Consider the following 9,167-nt stretch of genomic DNA (forward strand, 5'->3'; position numbering starts at 1 on the left):
GCTTCAGTTCCCTCAACAATGGCAGTTTCTTTCTGTGTTCTGTTCTTCAGTCTCCCATGCTGCTGCTTTCACAATCACCCATCCATCTACCCCCCTTCCAACCCTGATGGAACTTGGCCAAAGCTATCAAGGCGCATTGAAGAAACCTGTCCATAGTCATTCAGGGGCACTAACATTTCCTTTGTCAGTGGGGCACACTGATCCCAAGCTGGTTGCAGATGGGTAAATTGAACCCAGGTAAAAGCTATTGCTGTAAAAACAAACACCTCTCTCACAAATCTGTTTAAATCAAGCCTTAGGATGCTCTGGCAAGGAAGAACCACTTACCCACGGGCTTTGCTCCTGTACAGCATCAGTGTGGGCTGCTATTCTAAGTATACCAGTAGTTTCTCAAAACTATTCAATCTAAAGCCATATCTCCTTAGGCTATTGCAGGCCGTTGTATACTGTGGTAGTCCTGACCTATAACATTTAAGGCAGCTTCATGTCTTCAGTAGGACTTACTCTTTAGGTTAATGTGGTTGGATTGCAGCTTTAGAACTAGTCTTCCTTGCACCAGTTATGTGTTGCTGGAGACCAAGATTGAGATAATCCATGCCACAGTATTCCCCATTACTATGTATGGGTGTGTGAAAGTTGGACGGTGAAGAAAGTTGACAGGAAGAATTGATTCATTTGAAATGTGTTGGAGGAGAGTTTTACGGATACCATCGACTGCCAAAAAGACAAATACGTGGGTTCTAGATCAAATCAAGTCTGAAGTTTCCCTAGAAGCTAAAATGACTAAGTTGAGACTATCATACTTTGATCACATTATAAGAAGACAAGAGTCACTGGAAAAGACAATAATGCTAGGAAAAGTTGAACGCAGCAAGAAAAGAGAAAAACCCAACATGAGGTGGATTGCCTCAATCAAGGAAGCCATGGTCCTCAGTTTGCAAGACCGCTAATGAATGGATGCTTAAGAGATTATTAATTCATGTATGTGTGTGTAAAGTGCCATCAAGTCACAACTGACTTATGGTGACCCATTAATTCAGAAATGACTTGATGGCATTTAACAAACATACAACGCGAAGCATGAAGTAGCTATCCTTCACTGAGGACAATGCTTTTTAAGGGCAGGTGTTTAACTAACACAGAACCCCATAATTCTTCAGTGACTGCAGCAAGAGTTAGGGCAGGGAGGGGGAGGTCTGGATTTCCTGCCCTGATTATGGTGGCAGTAAGGAGATTTATTAGCAGAAATTTACAATATGATGCTTGACAAGGGATGTAGAGTATTCTAGATTAAGATGATGATGTAGTCAAATCTAGGTGGCATAAACCTAACTGTCAGGTCACAATTTTGACCTGGCACCTTACAGGGCCAATTCACATGTTACAAAAGTCCACGTGATAGACACGTAGCAGTCACTTGGATCATAAGTATACTGGGTGTTTGTGCTCGGGTCTCAATTCCCAGGTGTGTATGGGAGGGGGGCCTTTTTGGATTGGGATCATAGTGCTCAGGCAACCTGAATTGGCCCCAGAGAGCTGTTACTTGCTCTGTTTGGGAAACATCTATGCTGATGGCTACATGTAAGTTTCCCCCAATGGGGCAAATAGGTTCTGGAGCTCTTTAAGGTTGTGAAAACGGCACTGGGGGCTAGCTTGCTGTGCTCCTGTTCTAGGTAGGGCTCCTGTGCATCTAGGCATTGAAATTGAATTGACAGGTCCATGTTTCTGTTATGGGGACTCAGTAATGCAGAAATCAGCCCTGGTTTACAAATTTCTAGGCAGGGACTGGGTAGGAGCAGCATCAGAATTCCAGCCCATGACCCAAAATAATCCAATGAAAATCCAAATCAGAATTCAGGCAATAAAATGAAAGCTTACAAATATAAACAGCAATGATTGTTTTTCATCTCAAATAGCAGAATTGTCCATTGATTAAAGGAATTTAATTAGTAGTTCCTTTGAATAAGTTTGCATACTGTCAATATTGTGGTATAGGGGGTTCTGGGGATTTTGAAGGAAGCAAGAGACCTTAAAATTAACAAAAAATTACCACTGACTAGTGTAAGATGTTTCCTGTTTTTACACACTGAGTTCATATTTCCTGTTTGTGCCTCGAACAGAACACTTTTCTTACTGATGGATAGATGAGCAAACCCAGCTTCAGCCATCACCTAGAAGCCAGAAACTCACATTTTTCAAATGTGCAAAGCTCCTTTTCATGAAACCACTTATGATAACATTTAAACCAACTTAACCTCTACAAAATTACTACTTACGGGAGCAGAGTACAAGTAGGCTGGTATTTGCTACAACCATTACAAAATCAAAATGTTGCCACAGAAGGCTGTGGTGTGTTCCCACAGTTACGTAGATGAGATAATAAAACTTGTGCATCTAAACACGTATTAAAAAGGTAAAGGTAAAGGTCCCCTGTGCAAGCACCGGGTCATTCCTGACCCATGGGGTGACGTCACATCCCGACGTTTCCAAGGCAGACTTTGTTTGCGGGGTGGTTTGCCAGTGCCTTCCCCAGTCATCTTCCCTTTACCCCCAGCAAGCTGGGTACTCATTTCACCGACCTCGGAAGGATGGAAAACTGAGTCAACCTTGAGCCGGCTACCTGAAACCAACTTCCGTTGGGATCGAACTCAGGTCGTGAGAGCAGAGCTTTTGACTGCAGTACTGCAGCTTACCACTCTGCGCCACGGGGCTCCTCAAACACGTATTACCAGCTTTTAAAAAAAAATAATTAAGGGAGACCTTTCTCTGACAATACAGCACCCAATACTGAACCTTGTAGAACAGATGCCAGTGGAGGATTATTAATTCTTTCCTACTGTAATTGTTAATCACTGGTGCTTTTGTTCATTCTTTTAACTGTTTAAATGCTGTTTCATAGGCCTGAATCTAACAAAGCTCTACATATGGGACCAATAACTATCTTAATGGTGCTGCTGCTGCTACACTTGGAATAAACTTTGCTACATATGTAACAGTCTTGTTCTTTGAGTTAGACATTTCAGCATATTTAAGTATTTTTAGCCATGCTCTCTCCCCCCCCCCCCCCGTGGCCTGTGTGTTAGTTGTGTTTTATGCTTTTTTTGGTGAAGATATGGCCTACATTTTATATCTGACTTGGTCATTCCTGTCTAGGACTCTTCTCCAGCTTATTATTTCTTCTGGAATGTAACATGTGATGCAAACTGAACCATCTGATATGTGCTGGATCACTTTTTGGTTTATTGAAGATGAAGAATTACTGAACTTGGACATCTGTACCTGCCAAAAACTGTGCTGTCTGGGAGGTTTGTCATTCTGTTATATTTGCCACAATCCATTTCTTTCCTCCAGGGCTGTTGACTTACTGGTGACTCTTGCTGCAGTAAGCTAGGCATTTGAAAACGGTCTCAGAAATTCATCATGTTACATTTTTATCTGGTTTCTGCCAGCCTTGACCACAATACCTGTTGTGCTGCCAGGGTCGTATACTGGGGATGTCTTAAAAGGAACAAGAATGCCCATTGGAAAGAACTGGAGAGGCCTGAAAACACACTGGATATAATGGGAGCCAGGAATGCCAATTGACTTGCATGGGCTCCATTAAAATATTTTTTTGCTCTCAAGCTGCAGCTGACTTATGGCAACCCCATAGGGCTTTCAAGGGAAGAGATGTCCAGAAGTGGTACGCCATTGCCTGCCTCTGCCTTGTGACCTTGGACTTCCTTAGTGTCTCCCAACCAAATACTAACCAGGGGCCAACCTGCTTAGCTCCCAGATCTAACAAGATCAGGCTAGCCTGGGCTATCCAAGTAAGTTGCAATGAAACTGTTATATCCAGTGGGCTTTCAGGCCTGTCCCATTGTTTCCAGTGGGGATTCCTGTCATTCGTTTTAGTACAACCCACGCATTGTTCATTCTTTTGACTTGAGTAAGCCCATCAGTGTTTCATAGCATTCAGTTCCTTTATGAAACTGCGATTCTTATGGCCAAACCAGACCAGATCCTAGGATGTCCCCCAAGCGTAACTGGTAAATAAGAGTTTGTGGGCGTCCTCAATTCACACTAGAATGCATATGAGATTTAACCTTTATGGGGTTGCCAACTCGTGGGTTGGGAAATTCCTGGAGATTTGGTGGTGGAGCCCATGGAGGAACCTCAGCAGTGTACAATGCCATAGTGTCCACCCTCCAAAACTGCCATTTTCTCCAGGGGAACTGGTTTCTGTTGTCTGGAAATCAGTTATAATTCTATGAGATTGCCAGGCCCCACTTGGAGGTTGGCAAACATGCCACTTTCTTAGTGTCAAACATTCTTTTGCCCCCACCTAGTAGTTTCCCCATTGGGCAAATACCACCTAGCATTACACTGTCATATGTTTCCCCAGTTCACCAAAAAGCCTCAGAAAGGGTGCCTGTTTGAGTGTGGGAGAAAGAAACAGGATATTGAGTCTTTTAAGAAAGAAGGATGTGGCAGAGTCATCTGTTTTCCAAGGGAAGACCCAGCCCTGAACATTCCCGGGGAAGGAAAAGAGGTGAAGGATGACTGGAAACCTTGACTGAATGCACAACAGTGACGGGGGTAATATTCGTGGTGAGCAGAAGCAGGACGTTTTGACCGCTGCAGCTTGGCTTGAGAAAAGCTGCACCTGCCAGGGATACCTTCCTTTCTAAAACAGAAGAGCCTGCCCTCTTTCTGTATATAGCAGCCCCAATTCAGATTAAGACTGCAAATAAAAACATAGGGGAGATCCCATCACGGACTTCCTACCATCTAGTCACTGAGAGGTAGGGATGTACAGTGGTTAGAGTGGGTCTGGGGAGCTTCATAAGAAAAGCCATGCTGAATCAGACCAAGGCCCATCAAGTACAGCAGTCTGTTCACACAGTGGCCAACCAGGTGCCTCTAGGAAGCCTCCAAACAAGACGACTGCAGCAGCGCCATCCTGCCTGTGCTCCACAGCACCTAAGATAATAGGCATGCTCCTCTTATCCTGGAGTGAATAGGTATGCATCATGACTAGTATCCATTTTTACTAGCAGCCATGAATCCTCCTCTTCCATGAACATGTTTCAAGTTAGAAACTCTTCTGCCTAGCCTATCTCAGAGGGTTGCCGTGAGGATCAATGGAAGAAGGGTACATTCTGGTATCCCTGAGCTCCACTGGAGGAAGGGCGTAATAAATAATAGGGCAGATAATCTACTTTGGGCCTAACTGCTATGGGAACTTTCTGCAGCGCAGGAAACATATCCAGACGGCGAGCCGGTCGATCGGTTTGGCCGGATTTACGTATGAGCTAAACAAGCAATAGCTTAGGGCCCTACTCTCTTGGGGCCCCCAAAAAAATCTAAAGGGAAAAAAGCCTGGCTGTACATTTCCAAAATATAAGATAAAAAACAAATAAAACCTACATACAGCAACAGTGTTTTGTGTTGTGTAGGCTCCTATGATGTAAGCAATGGGCCCCGCCTGCTCCCTGAAATATTACCATACAGCATATATCCAACACAAAAAACAGCGACAGTTTGTTGTTGACCAAGAACAGCTGGACAGAGAAAGGGCCCCATTACCTTCCACAGCTTAGGGCCTCATCAAGCCGAAATCCGGCCCTGTGGGTCAGGAACCTGCTGCTCGACCCGCAGCTCTGTCGGCTTCCCGCCCGTCCACCGTAGGCAGTTGCTCTCGGAAAAGGGGCGTGAAGCAGCCCGGGCGGGTGACCCGCCTCGGCCTTGCGTGGGGCCGGCCCGCCTCCTACGCGTCAGGAAGCCGGAAGCAGGCAGGGGAGCCGAGCCGAGCCGAGCGGAGCCGGGGAAAGCGGTCGGCGGGCCGCGCGCGGGAGCTGGAGCTGGAGCGGGGCGAGGGAGGGGGGGCCTTTCCCGCCTTCGCCGTGCAGGGGGGGCGCCGCCGCGGGGGCTCGGAGCGGGTAAGGCGGCGGCGCGAGAGGCCCGCAGGAAATGTGTCACCCCCGGTTTCGTTTTCCTTCAGCAGCCGAGCGCCTTGACGACTCTCCGGGGGAGGGGGGGGGGAGGGGGAGGCGCCTCTCTGCTCGAGGCTTGCTTGGTCAGCCTCGCAGGCCGGAGGTGGGGGGAATTCCCGGCGCCGTCCTGATCCGAAGCGGGAGCAGCTGCTGGGCCGGAGATAGACGGCGAGCGGAGGGGAGCCGGGAAGGAGCGCGTGCATCGCGGAGGTGGCCAAAGGCATGGGGGGGGGGGCAGCGGTGCTTCCGTTTGAGAGGTGGAGCCCCCGGCAGGTGGGTGCAGCTTTTCTCAAGCCAAGCTGCAGTGGTCCAAACGTCCTGCTTCTGCACGCCACGAACGTTCGCCCCTGTCACTGCTGTGCAATTCATTCGGTCAAGGTTTCCAGTCCTTCCCCTCAGGGCTGGGTCTTCGTTAGATCCTGATGACTCTGCCACATCCTTGTTCCTTCTCTAAAGACTCGATGCCCTGTTTCCTCCACTACTTTTCTGTGCCTGCCTACTTTGCATCTCAGGGGACCCCACTCTTCTTTAAAGAGGCAGCCTGCACGACTTGTAACTGTTCGAGAGGTAGCCGGCACGCATTGTAACAGAGGTTTTCTATCACCCGGTTTCCCCAACGCAAATGTTTTGCAATGGAGGTGGTTTATGGGCTCATCTGTAAGGTACTGAGTGATGTATGACTCGGCATTCGTGCCCTTGGATCACTGCTTGTTCCTGTTAGGGACTGAGCAGTGTGGCTCAGACTTTCCACTGGTTAAGGATTCTTCCCCTTCGGTGTTACTGCCTCTATTGTCATTTCAAGTGTTAATTTAGGGCTTGGGACCAGACTCTCAAATTAGTAATTGGTTGCAAAAAGGTGCCTACTTATCTGGGAATCCCGTTGAACTCGGAAGGCAAGTAGTTAAAAAGCTGCACACTAACCCTTCTTTGTAGTAACTTCTGATAATTTGCACCTCAGCCTTTGCAGCAGAAGGAAGAAGAAAGTGCATCCTATCTAAACGCATGCGTAAACCTAAACGTGTGTGTAAAGTGCTGTCAAGTTGCAGCCGACTTATGGCGACCCCTTTTTTTTGGGGGGGGGCTTCAATGGCAAGAGACTTACAGAGGTGGTTTGCCAGTGCCTTCCTCTGCACAGCAACCCTGGTATTCCTTGGTGGTCTCCCATCCAAATACTAACCAGGGCTGACCCTGCTTAGCTTCTGAAATCTGACGAGATCAGGCTAGCCTGGGCCATCCAGGTCAGGGCAAACGCATGCTTCTAAATTACCTGCTGACGGAGAACCCCTTTACTTAGAAAGGTAGGATTTAAATATTTTAAGGACCTACTTTTCAGGATTTTTAAAGTTCAGTTAAAACAATACAACCCATTAAAATAAATAATATAAAACAATAAAACTGCAACAACAGATCATATTAATAATCTAAAACATAAAATGGCAGCAGTAAGCAATCTAAGAAATTGCTATTAAATACATTCAAAAGCTTTAAGGAGATGTTTAAAAAAACTTCATAAAAACTTCATTACTAGTGACACAAGGAAACAAGCAGTGGGCATAGAAGTTAGTCTCTGTAACAGGATTACAATTTAGAGTTCTCCCATCCAAATACTTGCCAGGGCCAACCCTGCTTAACCTGTGAGATCTGACAAGTTCAGGCTAGCCTGGGCAAACTTTTTTCAGAAACGGAAAATGCCTTGGACAGCATTTATTATACTAAAGGTTTGGACATTGCCCCCTTAGAAGTTTTGTTTTTAGACATCAGGTATCTGATGTGCATCATTAGTGTGTTACAAGGCCTAGGGAAGTAAATGTGACTGAGTCTAGATTCAAGCCTTCCCCGTGAAAAACTTTGAAGAGTGGTGTACACTTCAGTATGAATAACAGAAGCAGTCTAGAGTTACAGGGTTTTTTTGAGGCCTTTTGTTTCCTAAAAGTTTTGAAATAGTCAGTGATTGTTTGCTTGACAAATATATTTTTTAAATTCTTATCTGAAGAAACGGGGCCAGCCACCTCCTGTACATTTCTGTATTTTTGGATTAGGCCTAGTCTTCCAGACTGCTTTCTTCTTCCAATTCAAGACCACCCAGCAGAAGAAGTGCCCTCTCTTTAGTGCACCGCCATGTATATGGGTGGACATCCAACTCTGGCAGAGGCAGCTTGGGGGTTGACTTGGCTGGGGCTGCCATTGTTTCTGTTCGCTATTGAGGTAGATTGCAGGAGTGACTTGAAGCTTTAAGTACCTTCAGGCTTTCTAAAATTGCAGTGGGACCTTGATGTAGGTGATTGGAAGCTGAGGGGTCAGAAAAGAATAATAGGAAGTATTTTGGGTGGTGAGAGTACATCCAGTAATAGGGAGAAAGTATAACTGCCTTTAGCCATAGCCCTTTCCCATTTGGTCTGCAAAGATGAGCTGAGTGCCCTGAGTAAGCAAGCATAGCTTTGCTGCTTGAAATGACAAATTAGCAGTGTGCTCCCAAACAGAGTTATACCCTTCAAAGTCTTTTGAAGTCAGTGGATTTAGAAAGGTGTAATACTGTTTAGGATTATACTGCAAGGTACTTGGTGCTCCAGTGTAGTTCTTTGTTTCAAGCTAGGGCCCCCCTTCCTGTGCTGTTTGATTGCCGATTGCTCTGCTGACACATATGGGCTGGATAAATACATGACTAAGAAGAATGCTGATATTGTGTTGTAAATGATTCTGAAAATGAATGTATTTAGGAAGAAGCAAGTACAGAAAAGGAGTCACACTCACATGAACAGATATTAATGTTAGGAAGTAGGTGGGCAATTACTACTTGGACTTTAGTCTAGAATAGCTGTGAACTTGCATAATCTTTTTGTATACTGTATTCCTCACATGTGAAAACTTGGTGCATCATTTGGAAAGAAGTCTAAAAAATAACAAATACATGGTGCTAATTAGAGAAGGTTTTTGAAAATCAAAACATGGGTGTTTAACTAACATTCATGAGCTGAATAGAAATGAAATGTAACCCTCAAGCCATTTGTTTTATAGCCTGTGTGGTAGAAAACTTTGTGCAGGAAGGATCAATAAATACTCTTAAGAACTTTAATCCAACCTCCACCCTTTAGCATATCATAAGGGGTATGAAATGATTACCTGAGCTGTCATGTGTTTATCTACTTTTGAGTCTGTGCAGTGCACAACATGTATAGCATTTACCAGCAAACC

The sequence above is a fragment of the Euleptes europaea genome, chromosome 3, assembly GCF_029931775.1.
Source record: "Euleptes europaea isolate rEulEur1 chromosome 3, rEulEur1.hap1, whole genome shotgun sequence".
NCBI classification, from domain to species: Eukaryota; Metazoa; Chordata; class Lepidosauria; order Squamata; family Sphaerodactylidae; genus Euleptes; species Euleptes europaea.